Here is a 15,811-nt window from a genome sequence, read left to right on the forward strand (position 1 = left end):
AATTAGAAAATAGCACATGTTTTCTGCTAGGTGTCACACATTGATAGAGATTATATATTTTGTATGGTTCCAAAGTTCCTTTTAAGGTTCTAAGCATCACTGACTTCATCCTGTGGAGCATTTTTAGCATTTGAGTTTATTTTCCAAATAGTTAATTATTAACATGTTAATAATGTTATTCTTCTTGGGGCGCCTGGATGGCTCAGTTGGTTAAGCGACCGACTTCGGCTCAGGTCATGATTTCACAGTCCTTGAGTTCGAGCCCCACGTCAGGCTCTGTGCTGACAGCTCAGAGCCTGGAGCCTGCTTCAGATTCTGTGTCTCCCTCTCTCTCTGCCCCTCTCCTGCTTACGCTCTGTCTCTCTCTCCGTCAAAAATAAATTAAAAAAAACATTTAAAAAATTAAAAAAAAAATCTTATTCTTCATAGTGCATATAAGTATGTGAATGATTTGGTTAATCTGTGTTTAGCCAATTAACATTTTAAAAAGCTTTTTGTTGCGGTGCCTGGGTGACTCAATTGGTTAAGCATCTGACTCTTGATCTCAGCTCAGGTCATGATCTCATGGTTTATGGGATCAAGCCCCATGTCAGTCTCTGCTCTGACAGTGTGGAACCTGCTTGAGATTCTTTCTCTCTTTCTCTTTCTCTCTTTGCCCTCTCCCCCTGCTCTCTCTAAAAAATAAAATAAAAAGCTTATTGTTTATGAAAGCCTACAGCATACCCCAATGTTTTCTTATTTTTTTGGTTTTTGAATGATTTGTATTTTAAGTTAGAATTACAATATAAAATTTCCAAAAACAAGAAGAACTCATCCATAATCTTGTCATATAGAATTAATGTTGTGAATAATTTAACGTTCATTCTTCCAGGTTTTTTATTTTATGGTTGTGCATATATTAGCACATATTTATACTGTCTTTTCATAAAAAAAGAAATTCTTTTTTTATGTCCCATTTAACCTGTCCCCCATTTTTTTTTACCTAAACATCTTTTCAATGCCAATAAAAGTATTTACACAGAATTCTTAGTCACTTAAATTGTGTCTTTTAAACTGTTCTCTCACTGTTTATATTTAGGCTTTTCCCCATTCATTCTACCAATAGAAATTTGGAATGCAGAGATATTCCTTTACTTGTAATATTTACTAACGAGAGCACTGGATTAAAGTGGCATAGATGAGGGGCACCTGGGCGGCTCAGTCAGTTAAGCATCTGACTTCAGCTCAGGTAATGATTTCACAGTTCGTGGGTTCAAGCCTGGGGTTGGGCTCTGTGCTGACAGCCCAGAGTCTGGAGCCTGCTTCCGATTCTGTGTCTCCCTCCCTCTCTCTCTGCCCTTCCCCCACTACTGCTCTGTCTCTCAAAAATAAATAAATGTTAAAAAAAATTTTTTTAAGTGGCATAAATGAACTTTATATTCTGTGATTAATCATTGCGATAGTAACAGCAAACCTTCAAGGTGCATATACACTTTTTATATGCAAGGCAGTACTCTAAGCAGTTTCTGTATATATAATCCTCACCATGTGGTAGACACTGCTACTATTCCTTTCTAATAGATGAGATGCCAAGGCACAGAAAAGTTAGGTTACTTTTTTGCCCCAGGGCACACAGTTAATCATCTGTTGATCCAGGTTTATTAATCCAGGAAAAAAAAGAGAGTCCACACTGTTAACCTTTATACCAAACCACACAAAGCACTAGATACAGACAAAGTAGAGTTTAGCAGGGTAGTATGGGATTTCTTTCAAAGCTGAATTTATTTTTAAGGTTAAAAAAAATAATGACTATAGATTTATATGGTTCCTGTAAAATCAGTATTACCAGAATTTCTTACTGAATGCACTCCTGCAAGTTTTTTAAAGTTTATATAGATTGTAGTCTTGCTACACAGCAGATGTCTTATTTTGTAAGGATGACTCAAGAGATACATAGTTTTTTAATTTGTATGGAATTTACAGACCATGGTAATAATTTGATCTTACTTGGAATTTAGGCTCCAGGAGTTTTCTGGGGTTTGATTCAGAGCAGGCTTCTCTGAAAGTGGAAGGTCCATGGCTCCCTCGCTCCGGATGGATTTATTTCATGAACATTTATTAAGTACCTAATATGTGGCAGGCACAGTAATGCCACTGGGCATATGCAGATGAATACAGTGTAGCCTCTTTAAGAAGTACCTAATATGTGGGGCCTGGGTGGCTCAGTTGGTTAAGAGTCAGACTCCAGATCTCAGCTCAGGTCATGATCTCATGGTTCTTGAAATTGAGTCCCCCATTGGGCTCTCTGCTGACAGCACAGAGACTGCTTAAGATTCTCTCTCTCCTTTCTCTCTGCAACTTCCCCACTCATGCACTCACTTTCTCTCAAAATAAATTATTAAAAAAAAGAAGTACCTGATGTATGGCCAGCAGCATTGAAAAGATCCCAGGAGCAACAGACTTCTTGATTACTTGCTTTTGGATTGTGTCTTTATGAAATGGAAAAACTAAACCAAACAGGTTAATAAATGAACAAACAAAAACAAGATATCAGTACAGTCCATGCTTTCTCTTTCCTTTGAACTTGTCATGAGGGAAATCTATAAAAGCCCTTATCTTGATGTCACATGCTTAAAATTCCTCCATGAAAAATCAGCCATTAAAAACTACTCTTTCCTGGGGCACCTGGATGGCTCGGTCAGTTGACGGTCTGACTTCAGCTCAGGTCGTGATGTCATAGTTGGTGAGTTTCAGCCCCACTTCGGGCTCTGTGCTGACAGCTCAGAGCCTGGAGCCTGCTCCGGATTCTGTGTCTCCCTGTCTCTCTGCCCCTCCCCAGCTCACGCTCTGTCTCTCAAAAATAAATAAAAATGTTAAAAAAAATTACTCTTTCCCAAAACCATTTTTTAAAGAATGAGTGTTAATTTATTGTGACTTGATCCCATTGTCTCATGGAACAGCCCAGTCTATGACAGCCTGGAGGAGCTGGAATGAGCATTTTATTTTTTTATTTTTTATTATTTTGTTATGTTTAGTTTTGAGAGAGAGAGAGAGAGAGAGAGAGCGCACGCGCGCGAGCGAGCGGGGGAGGGGCAGAGAGAGAGAGACACACAGAATCTGAAGCAGGCTCCAGGCTCTGAGCTGTCAGCACAGAGCCCAGCGTGAGGCTAGAACCCACAAACTATGACATCCTGACCTGAGTTGAAGTCGGATGCTCAACCGATTGAGCCACCTAAGTGTGGAATGGGCATTTTAAAGGAGAGAGTCTGGTAGCAATGAAAAGTTCCAGTGAGAAAGTCAAGCCCAAATCCCAGGGGTCAAGGAGGGCTGGAAGGAACAAGTCTGTACCAGAACATAGTTCAGGATTTCAGGTGCGTTTGGCTGAGCCCATAAGTATGGCTGTGGCCAGAAGGCAGTCAGACATTGACAAGTGAGTCCCAATTTTTGATGATGGAGGACGGAAGAGGCCAAACCTTGCTCACTGGCCACGTGGGCAGTTTGGATTGTAGAAAGGTCTGGAAAAGTTGTTTACAGTGCACAGTTGAAGGGTGGCATAAATGAGCACATCTGACTTCCCTGTTTAACTAGATCTATCTCTGAGTGGACTTATTTACCATCTCAAAGAGTATCTCTTCCCAAATTTTCAGAAGCCTAGGCTTTCTAAAAAGAAGATGAGGAGTACAAGAGGCAGGAGACACACAAAAAGCAAGGGTGAAGTGGTTTCCAGTTAAAATGAGAATGTTGATTGGCTTGACTGGTTACAGAGCCAAATGATGACAGCTTTAGGACATGTTGCACCTGCCAGCAGGAGGGTGGGTTTTCTTTCAGAAACCACTAAAACGATGATTTGTGTAATATTTACAGGAGACATTTGTGATTCTATTGAATTCCTAGAACTTGCTATTCCAGTTTTTTAAAGGCCCCTTCAGGTGTTGGTGGGTCCTACAGAACATGCTGCACAGGTAAATAAGGGACGCACTCACGGCTCAGCTTCCTCGCTAAGTGATTATTCAGCTCTTATATCTAATTTAAAAAAGTACAGGTTTACAGTTCCAGATAATCTTTCATTAATTGAACAAGTTGGATCTTTGTTGCTCTTCTGGAAGTTTTAGATTTGCACCTCATGTTTTATAGGTGCCTGTCAGCTCTGCTTTGCTTGGCTGACCAGAAGGCCCTAAACTTGCAAAACTATTTCATACTTAGTTTTGGAGTGTGTATCTATACATGATTCCTCCCTTATTGTAGTACTTTTTTAAAGTAACTAAGTAGTGGAAGCATGATGGTATTACAAATAAATAAGGTTTTAGAAACCTATTTTTTAAAGTATTTTGAGAGAGAGTGTGTGTGCAGGCATGAGTGGGGAAGGGGCAGAGAGCATGGGGGAGAGAGAATCCCAAGCAGGCTCTGTGCTGTCAGTGTCAGCGCAGAGCCCAACACGGGGCTCGGTGTCACCAACCATGAGATCACGACCTGAGCCAAAATCAAGAGTTGGATGCTTGACCAGCTGAGCCACCCAGGTGCCCCTAGAAACCAGTTTTAATAAGGCAAACTGATTTAGATAGTTCATAGGTAATCAACGCAAACAAGACCTCGAATATTAACAGGAATAGAAGTTTTATGGCATTAGGATTATAAATGACCAGAGGTCACATAGAAAGTATTCAGTTGGGGGCACCTGGGTGGCTCAGTCGGTTGAGCGTCTGACTCTTGATTTCAGCTCAGGTCATGATCCCAGGGTTGTGGGATCGAGCTTCACATTGGACTCTGCACTGAATATGAAACCTGCTTAAGATTCTCTGTCTCTCCTTCTGTCCCTCTCTCATGCTCTCTCTCAAATAAAAAAAAAGAGAAAAAATATTCAGGCTAGTCAAGAATACCTTATGAATACAGTGTAGGCAAGCCTTTCACATTCCTGGGAATGGGAGGCTTGCCTTGGGGTGATGGTGGTGTTGGTTAATGTAGTCATTGAGGGATAAACCCTGTGAAGCTGGTTTTTCTGGGAGTTTAAATTACCTTTAAAATGTGATTTTTAAAAATTGATTGATTGATTCATTCATTCATTTTGAGAGAAGGAGAGAGACAGAGAGAGATCGTGGGGAGGGGCAGAGAGAGAGGAAGACAGAGAATCCCAAGCAGGCTGTGCACAGTCACACACACACATGATCTGTGACCTGAGCTGAAATCAAGAGTTGGATGCTTCACCAGCTGAGCCACCCAGGTGCCCCTATGTGATTTTTTAAATATATTGGGCTCATTTAGAGGACTGATTCTTAACTAGGGAGTCATACCACCTCCCAGGGAGTATATGGAATTTGTGAGACATCATTTATCTCAGATTGGGGGATGCTACCCCCTGGGGTTGAGGGTTGGGGTGACAGGAAGGGGTAGGAACTTGAGATGTATGTTGACTCAGCAGTGAGTGAAACGGTCTTGCCTAGTAAAGAATGGTCTCACCTGGAGTCTCAAGAACTTCCTCACTAAGAAATGCTGATTTAGAGTATAGGATATTCCTGCAAGTTAAACAGAACAAGATTAGTAACTGGAAGTCTCTGCTCTTTGGGCTCTGAGGATGCATGCCCCATGCATAAAGAATAAGAGAGGTGGTACTGCAGTCCTGTAGAAATTCTGGAGATCTCTGCACTCACTGTTTTGTTAAGGTAAATCGTCTTATGGGTAGTTTTACTCATTTGCTTAAGTGAGGGTAAATTTTATTTCCTTAGTCACAGTGTAAAACTAGCAACAGGGGGGCTATAGGTATAAATTTCCAGAGTCTAACACCTGCTGGCCATAAACGGCAGTCTAGATCATAGAAGAAGCTACACCTAAAGCATGTTCTCAGCAGCTACTGGTAACGTAATAAAAAGACAAAATAAAATGATAGACATTCATCATTCTTTGCAACAGTACAGTGTCATGAAATCCAAAAGATAATTAGTAGTTAGGGAGGAAAAATGAGGTTTTAGATAGATAATAGGTACACACACACACACACACACACACACATTTGGTTTATTTTTATTTTGTTTTATTTTTTTATGGTGAAAAAAAATACATGTTTAGATTTAGCCAGCTGGACTCAGTTTAGATTATCCCAATTTTGTTGGCAACATCCAAAGCATCATAGTTGGGAGCCAGTTGAACATATGCTTTCTTTTCTCCATTGGGCCTGATGAGAGTGTTGACCTTGGCCATGTCAATATCTTAGAGCTTCTTTACAGCCTGTTTGATCTGGTGCTTGTTGGCTTTGACATCCACAATGAACACAAGTGTGTTGTTGTCTTGTATTTTCTTCATGGCTGACTTGGTAGTCAGGGGGAACTTAATGATGGCATATTGGTCAAGCTTGTTTCTCCTGGGGATGCTTTTTTGAGGATACTTGGACTGCCTTCGGAGACACAGTGTTTGGGGCTGTCGGAATGTGGGTGACGTGCAGATCTTTTTTTTTTTTTTTTTTTATGATTGTGGATGCCTTTCAGCACTGCTTTCTTGGCCTTCAAAGCCTTTGCTTTGGCTTCAGCTTTGGGAGGGGCAGGGGCTTCCTTCTTTGCCTTTGGTGCCATCTTCGTGAAAGGGCTATGAGTTTTTCTTTTATTTTTTATTTATTTATTTATTTATTTTTTTTAGTTTTTTCTTGAGAGACAGACAGAGACATAGCACAAGTAAGAGAGGGCAAGAGGGAGAGGGAGACACAGAATCCAAAAGCAGGCTCCAGGCCCCGAGCTGTCAGCACAGAGCCTGACGCAGGGCTCCAAGTCACACACTGTGAGACCATGACCTGAGCCGAAGTCGGACGCTCAACCGAATGGGCCACCCAGGCGCCCTGAGGGTTTTTTTTTTTAAGACAGATGTTGAATAAATTCATGAAGATGTTAGGAACATGGGTGGATTGGAATAGAGTTGAAGGAAGGAAATGATTTCAGGTGTTAGCAGTCTTAAGGAAGGAACACTTACTGGTTTTCTTTCAGTGTTTTGCATTCTTGATAGATTACAGATCATTCCCTCTGATTTCTCAGATATTTGTCTCCAAGGTTAGTTATTTCTAGAACAGTTCATTCATGTATTTATCACTTATTGAATGCATTCTTAGTAGTAAACATGCGAATCAAGTGTGAAAGACAAACCTGCAAACATAAAAATTTCAATCCAAGGTGAAAATGTCATAGTAGCTATATGAATAAAATACTACGGGGGCCAAGGAATGCACTCTAGCAAATCAACTTTTAGCCTTTGATCACAATATGGAAATCACGTAAGTTACCTGCAAATGAGACAGAGCAATGTTTCTACTGTCTCACTAGACCCAGAACATTGACTAATGAGTCAGGATAACTGGTATAAACAGAGAATGGAATTTGTAGATTCACTTTTAATTTGGATATGATATGTGGAGAGTCTGCTTTGTTTCTGTGTATGTAGTCAAGCATATGCTTCACTTCTTAATACTCAAACTATAAAACCTTCTACAGTAATTGAATTACAGTCCAAAAAGGCCCATTTGCTATAGTTGCAGTTATTATGTAGTGAAGCAGTTAATTTTGAGCAAGTGTGAAAAAATGTCACATGGTCACAGACAGGATGAGAAAGAGAAAATGGCTTTCCACTGCAGTGTATTGATTGGGTACCTCAGAAGCCTGCCACTTTGTTCTCTATTAAATTACACTTAACATATTTGATTTTAAAATAACTCATACTGGCTTTCTTTTTTGTTTATAAAATTAACATGTCAAAAACACTGAAAAACACAATGTCAAAATAAAAATCCCCCTCAATGCATATACAGCTCCATATCCGTTGTGAACATTTTGCTCCTTATTCTTCCAATATTTTTTCTAGGCATGGATACAGTTTCACAGTTTTGTTTTCTTCTAAATTAGAATTGTGGAGTATAAATCTTACTCTGGGTGTATTTAAGGAAAATGTTTTTTCACTCATTGATTTTATGATCTTAATTCCCAATGTCCTTTCTTGTTAGTGTTTCCTTCCTATTAAAAAATTTTTTTTTAATGTTTATTTTTGAGAGAGAGAGAGCGAGAATGAGTCAGGAGGGCAGAGACAGAGACAAAATTCAAAGCAGCCTCTGTGCTGTCAGTGCAAAGCCCGACATGGGGTTTGAACCCCCATGAACAGTGAGATCATGACCTGAGCTGAAGTCAGACGGTCAACCCGTCAAGCCTCCCAGGCACCCAGTTTCCTTCATATTGTAGTGTTTCATATGTATTTCACAAAAATGGCGCGATTCAGGGTTTGGTATCCTGTGGAGTTGTACGTTTTATGAATGTATACTTCTTTATGTGTTCCCTATATGTCTGTAAAATCACTGCCATTTGATAAGGTTTCCTCTTTCAGGGAAAAGAAAATACCTCTTTTGTTAGAGTGGAAAATCTTCAGAGTATTTATAAGGATTTATTTATGCCAACATTTGCCTGATGCTGACAGCGTGACACTTTGGGTTATCATTCTTTCCTTCTGCTTCCTAGGACATCACTGCAGATGCTGTGAGTGTCCACGTGTTCACATGCCCAGGTGGTTCATGCTCCTTTTTGAAGCTAAGCTAGCATTCGACCAGCCAAGAATATACTAAGTGCTGGCTCTATGGATCAGCTTCAGAAGTTAGATTTGGCTTTTGGGGACATGTTCAAACAAAACTGTATTTTCCGAGAGCATGAAATACTGTACTGTCCGAGTGCAGATCCAGTTTTCTAATACCTATCAGTCTGTCAGCTCTGAACTTAAAGAGAGTCTGGGTATGTGCATGTGTGTGCACACATATACATGTGTTAACTTTAAAAGCATAGTTCTTTTCCATGGAGGATTTTCTTTTCCTTATTGCCCAGGAAAATTCTAATACCATAAAGGGGGCTTTTCACCTAGGATTACAAATCTTCCTTAGGATTCAGTTAGACGCTACTGTTAGTCTTTACCTATTGAGCTTTAAGGACTTCGTTATTGAAGACCAGAGCTTCCCCCATAATTTTGTCATGTCTGTGTTTCTTATTTTCTTTTTGTATTAAAAGACCCACAAGCAATAGCTGTGGAAATTAAGGAAAATATTTTTTGAATAAACGATATAATGCTGTGCTGTTCATCTTCCCTATTTGTTTAAAATGGAACAGAGGAGACACTAGGGATATTTTTAATGTCTTAAAAATAGGCTTGTTTCATTATCAGAGCTACGTATTATTATTAGATTTTTGTTGTAATAGGAAATGGTGAAAGGTCAAGAGTAGATCTCTATTTTAAAATATGAAACTTCAACTCTGTTTAGGTTTAAGGTCCTCAAAAATATCTCTTACAGTTGCAGTATACTTTCAGTGAGATAATAGAACAGTTCCTGTTTCAGGAGCTGCTGAATGACTCTCCAGGACTGTGTGACATCACACAGTCGGAATTGAGAGGCTCTGCCAGGGGGTCAGATGGGTGCTGTGGCTGAGAAGTTCTTACCTCGTCATAGCCGGCAGCAGCGGTGGCAGAGCCTAAGCAGTTACTTCTAGGCTGACAAATAAAGCTAATAATTCATGATTGAATTTTAGGGAACATTTTTTCCCCATAGTTGGGAGTGGGGTGCCTAACTGAACTATTAATGTCTGCTGTGAACAGTGAGAAAAATGCTTTTCTGAGATCAAAGACAGATACTGTATTTGGAATTTGTTCAAGAAGAATAACTTTGCAAGTACAAATATACTTTTAACTGCAGAATTTTGTTATCTGTCTTCAAAGGAGAACTGCTTGTTGATAGTTAGGCCACTTCCTGCCTTTCATCTTTTTTTCTGTCTGTGGACAAAGGAAAAAAAAAAAAGCAGCTCTGTAGTAATGACAGTCCTTTTTTATGAGTTGTTTTAAAACAGAGGCAACTGAATTAGCTATTTTAGAAAGTACAGTTGGCTCTTGTAGAAATGCAGTCCTAATTCTGTGGTAGGGTCACTACAAATGGCTTTCAGATAACTTCCTGTCAGATCAGTAGACGAGGTCAGCAGTATAATCTATAGAGAAACTGGAGAGTGGAAAATAAGAATTTATAAGCTTTCGGAGCCAGGACCTTCGGTAGACTGACAGGAGGCTGCCAGAATGGAGAAGCAAGTTTTAAGAAATAAGAAACCCTTCTAACGGGAGACAATATCTGACAGAAAATAGACACTGATTTGTCAGCTTGACAGGTTCTTGTTCTTGGAATCAGCATGAAGCTACCTTGAACCACGTAACTAGAGGGTATTTAATCTGGTATTTGCTGAAAGGGATGTCAAGGGCCGCAGTTTGCGGCAACATTAGGCTAGTTGCAGCGTCACACTTGAACAGCCTAAGCAAGATGATTTTTCTGAATAAAATGGAAGGAAGGGAGGAAAGGAGGGAAAACCCATCCAGGGTTGAAACTCATCTGCGTTTACTGAAAATTACATGTAAAAGACACACCATTCCTTCTCTTCCTCAGTCTTCATTTTTCTTCATCAACTCCTGCCAATGCTGCATCTGTAAGAGGATAATACAGGCTACCATGCCTGAGTAATGGACCCTGATTTCCACCCTTCTGATTGCCCACTGTCTGCTCCAAGTAATGCCTTGCAGGAATTCTCGGTGTCCTTGAGCACTCTAATGTTGTGTTTGGGCAAAAGTTCCAATAACCAGAGAATCCTTCATTCAACTTTTCTGATTTTTATCTTTACTGATTTTCAGTTGAAACTCTCAATGCATGATTTTGCTCTCCTACATTTTGTGGCCATAAGGCCTCTTGTTGGTATGCATTTTTTTCCCCTTGAGATATTATATTCTTTAAAATAGTAAGGAACCTGGAGAATTGTAAATTGCCCTCAAAATAGATCATTTTTTGCCTTCTCCATTCTTCAGTGACTTCTCTCATTAGGATAATAGAATAAAATTGCCTTCTAGAAGCTTTTCCTATATTGATCTAGTTCATTTCAGAGGCTGAAAGTGGAGGAGAAGAAAGAAACCGAGAGGTCATTCTGTATCTTATTGTAAATAAATGTGGCAATTTTGAATTTTAAAAAGAGCAGTTTATCCATTTGTCTTAATAATACAACTTCAAAGCAATCAGATGTTTGTAATTTAGTACAAAAAAAAAAGTAATGAAACAACACCAATAATTATTTGCTCAAAAGGGACCCAAACTTTATACCAACTCAGAGAGTAAGAACATTTTAGTTTTAAACTTAAGCTCTTGTGGACTTAGTTTTATAGATCTTTAAATTGATGGGGTTGCACTCTGATTTCTAAGTCCCTTTCATCTCTGACATTGTGCAGTTTCATTAGTGAACACAAATTTATATTTCATAGAATTCCAATATCTAGAAATAGCCATAAGAACCCTTCTGGTTTGCTTCTCTTTGTTTTAGAAATAGTAGAGTCCAATTTTAATATACGAATAACTGATGATGCTTTTCCCCCCTTTTTTTAATGCATTCTGAAGAATTTCATCTTTTTGGTGTTTGGTACTAGGCCAGTGACTTCTGACTGCAGGATGTTTAGGGAGCATTCCAAACAGGTACTAGAGTTACAGAATCCCCAAAGCTAGCTAGTGGTAGTTGCTCAGATCCTGTTATGTTTATGAAAGAAGTAGTTAAAGCCGCTGCATACTCCTCTCCACCCCCAATACACTTTGCTTTATCCCACCCAGTTCAGGGGATTTGAAATAATAGAGGAGAAGTTAGAATTTAGGGTTCCATGTAGCTGTTTGGTTAAATGAATTATGAAATTTTGGAAACTTAGTATAACATGTACTCCAGTATATTATTTGGGGAATACTAAACAAAGCAAAGCTCGGTTGTAAAATACTTAACCAATCGGCCAAAGAGTGGAGAAAAAAATCACCCAACAAAATATGTACCTGGTTTCTGTTTGTTAATATTTACTTGTTACATAGAAGTCATTAAATGAACTCAAGGATATGTAATACTATGACCCTTATAAACTACCAGTGCAATGATTTAATTGTAGTTCAGGCTCATAATGCTAATTAAAATGAAGTTAAACCCTGCTGAGTCACTTTAGCAGTCCATGGTGCATGGCACTTGAAAAAGAAAATCACAAGTTAAAGCTGACAAAGGTAATCGTAATGTGTTTTACCTCTGAGCCCCCTGATCTTCAGAAGACTTAACAGGAGACTTTTTCATTGAATCCCATTTTTAAAAAAAGTACTGCAGCAATTGCCAGGTTTACTATTAGCCCGCCTGCTTCTGTAGCCACCCACATGTAGCCAAGAAGCATTGAACATTAGTGTACTATGGCAGCCGGCCCACTCGAGTCTGAGCCCTGGTGTCCAGTGTACTAGTTCCTTAGGTGTGTTACCGCAGGCAGTCTCCCCACCAAGCCTCAGTCGCCTTACCTGTAAAATGTGCATTATTTTGGTTCCTACTCCGCAGAGTTGTTTTGAGGATTAAGTGAATTAATGATTATAGTTAGAATAGGACCTTAAGTCAAGAAATCAAAACATAAAAGGCATATTTAGCCTCACTATTCTCTGTGCTTTGTTCTACGTGAAAATTCTATTTTCAGTTTTAAACTACAAGTCTTACAATCAAAATGCACTTCACTAAATTGAAATTAAATTTCTGAAAAAGAAGTGTTTATTATTGTTTCTTTAAATGGCGTTTTTAACTTTGTAAATCCAAAATATGAAGTATAACGTATTATGATGATGACTTCTAATACTATAAATATGTAATTTTTAGGTAGAAAAGTTTTTTTGAAGTGTTCTGGAAGATAGGTGTTGAAAGCATAGTAACAGTAGTTGGCTGGACTTGGTGCAGTGAATAATTGAGCACTTTGATTTGTCAAGGACAGACCCCTTTGTCTGCTCTTCAGGTGTGGGGCGCTTGGAAGTCCCCATTTATCTTTCCATCATGAAGGAGCTCCGCAGTGGTCCAGCTAGTTCCCCTCTTGGCACATGAATGGTTTGGATTGATGTAAAGTGGCCAGGATTTAAAGGCCCACGTTTGGCCACATTTATTACCTGTCTGAGCTGAAGATTGTAGTGTTCAGATTTTTCAGTGTCCTAGGCAGAGTTTTGCTCCAGGTGTGGCTCCTGTGATTCCTAATAAATGCAAAAGTAGGGCAAGGTGGTTTGATCCTGTCAACCTGTTATCAGCCTGTTAGTGATGTGAACCTTTTACTCTCCGAAAATTTAACTCCTTCGTTATAAAAAACACACTGAATTATTTATAAAGTAATTACTAGGGGGCTTCATGGCCTTGATTTGAAGCTATTAGAAATTGACTTTTTCTTTTAAGGAAAAAATACTTATCCCGTACACTTTCTAAAAAGATATTGGTAGAGTTTTATTGAAACATTAGAAAATTTAATTTTTTCTTATTGTGGGATTCTAAGAAAGTGCATAAAAAGTGTTTAAAATATTGGGGCTCCTGGGTGGCTCAGTCTGTTAAGCGTCTGACTTCTACTCAGGTCATGATCTCACCGTCCATGAGTTCGGGCCCTGTGTTGGACTCTGTGTGGACAGCTCAGAGCCTGGAGCCTGTTTCATATTCTGTGTCTCCCTCTCTCTCTGCCCCTACCCCACTCACTCTCTGTCTCTCTCTGTCTCTGAAAAATGAATAAACCTTAAAAAAAAAAAAAAAGAAAGTTTTTAAAATATTAATAGTTAAAAAACAACATAGTGAAGATACACAAAATTCGAATTGTATTCAATTTCTAAAGTATAGAATTTATACTATATATCATATAGGTATATATATGTTAATGAATGGTGGAAGGGGATTGGCATAAACTGAGAAAAACAACGTAGGGGGAAATGCATAAAACAGCCGTTGAAACTTTTTTAAGCCCACAGATACTAGCGAGAAATTGTCATCAGTGTAAAGGCTGTGTGAGGGCTGTGAAAGCTGATTTATTGTGTCTTCCTGGTAGGAGGTGAGAAGGGGGAACGGAGGCCCATGTACAGGAGGGAGGTGGTGGGCTCTGTGCTACAGGCTGGCCACAGCTGAAGATACAAGGTAAAATCAGCAGAGTGGTATAATGGGCCTTCAGGGTCATCTAGAACAACTTTCCGATGCTGAAGGCCTTCCACGGTTTTCCTACTCCGTCAATTGCTAATTTTGTCCTTAAATAGACCTGGTATTAGAAGGTTCTCTTTTTGCAAGGTGAAAGCCAGGGCTCGATGCTGGGTACCTTCAGTCCCAATCAGTTACTGTCATTGGTCTTCTAGTTCCCTGCTTCTCTCCATGTAGAACGAGTATGAGAAGCATGAGAAGCACGGTTTTACACCACACCTCTCTCAGATCATCTTTGACCAGTTCCTTATGAATACCAACACCATTCCAGTTCTGTTCTCCTGTAAGCATCATTTTCCCATAAAGTCCCACCAATTCTTCTTAAGTCAAACCTGAGATTTCAGGAATGGCCGGCCACCTGACTTCCTCCCAGCTGTGTCATCCTCTGGTACATTGCAGACCCTACCCTGGCCTTAAATCATGGCAAGGATCTGACTAATTTTTTTCAGGAGCTTTTCAAATGGCTATTTCTGTGGTGCCCAGAGTAAGAGAAGCCAGGTCAGAGTTGACCAAAGGTGCAGTGACAGGAAGCTCCCCAAACCTGGAGTTCACCCCTGGCTGTGTCCTTGTTGATGGGAATGAGTTCAGCCATTAGTTTAAAGTTAACAGTGGGACAAATTGGGGTCACCAAAGTGAGTTAAGAGAATTGCCTCAATTCTTAAATGGCTTTTGTAATTGCCAAGAATCTGAGTGTTAAGAATGTCTTATTATTATTATATACTGTCTATTCCCTGATGGTTTGGACTGCATTTGTTGCACTCTATTACATGCTGTCTAACTCCCAAATTGTTTCATTATTATATAGACTCTACCTTGCCAATAAGTCCTTTATTGGCCCAACTCATCTTTCATAATCAGTGTCATCTCTCTTAATACTAGTCCATTAATAGGTCCTTAAAAGATTGACTTAGGATCAGGAAGTCTCCTTCTGGCAGCTATATAAGAGCTGTAGGAATCTGCCCACCTCTCAAGTACTGATTTGGTAGTTCTCAAATCCCAACTGATTTGGTAGTTCTTGCTGGGAGAGCTCAGCAAGCAGAATTTTTTCAATGAGCCTTGCCTTCCAGTTTGAGAAATGCTATAATGGGATATAGATAATGTGTCTGACATTTGCTGTTCAATTGTGATTTTTAATATGCACCAGACAGTGACAGGTTTTATTTACCTTTTTCCTAAAATCAGGGTGATAAAGCATATTTTATTTATTCCAGTTGGTTCTTTTTCAAATTCTTGCCCAAACTTTTTTCTCAAAGTATATTATTACATATATTATTACATATTTTTAAAATATATATTATTACATATTTTTTAAAAACCAGTAAATACTTGGGCATATGCATAAGGACTTTTTTTTGTTCTAAATATGTTCTGAATTACTGCTTGTGCTTAAAAATCTGTGTGGCAAACATGGGAAGTTGTGTGCTGCTCTGGGATTATATGGCAGATTTGTAGTACCCTTCTGTTACATGTGTTGCATATGGAAATGACAAGCTTTCATGATACCCGTGAAACTGTAACCTGACTATTGTATTCAGTGCAAAATGCTGAAGTTAGTTGGAAATCATGTTGTTTGTTTCACCCTGTCTTTCAGAGTAATTTGATGGAGTTGCATGTGCTGTCCATCAATAAAGCATATTTGTTTTGAAAGACACAGCACTTAGGGCTGTCAGTCATAACGACGTCTGAGAGCCCGTTAGGAGCTGTAACAACAATATTTACAAAATGCAAAGTGAAGAAAAGTACATTGAGTCACAGATACACATGCTTTCTTGTGCCCTGATTCTCCCCTCCCACAATGTATTTAGTGTGGCTAAATC

At 39.2% G+C, this 15,811-nt stretch overlaps 1 protein-coding gene and 1 pseudogene across 8 annotated transcripts in view; one reads left to right on the forward strand and one right to left on the reverse strand.

Annotated features, from left to right (window-relative positions):
- The window catches only part of BBX (BBX high mobility group box domain containing), a 281,032-nt gene that overhangs the window by 146,201 nt on the left and 119,020 nt on the right, over window positions 1–15,811 (forward strand). The window lies entirely within an intron of this gene.
- Window positions 5,858–6,539, reverse strand: LOC106972262 (60S ribosomal protein L23a-like; annotated as a pseudogene).

This window comes from Acinonyx jubatus, chromosome C2 (genome assembly GCF_027475565.1).
Source record: "Acinonyx jubatus isolate Ajub_Pintada_27869175 chromosome C2, VMU_Ajub_asm_v1.0, whole genome shotgun sequence".
NCBI lineage: Eukaryota > Metazoa > Chordata > Mammalia > Carnivora > Felidae > Acinonyx > Acinonyx jubatus.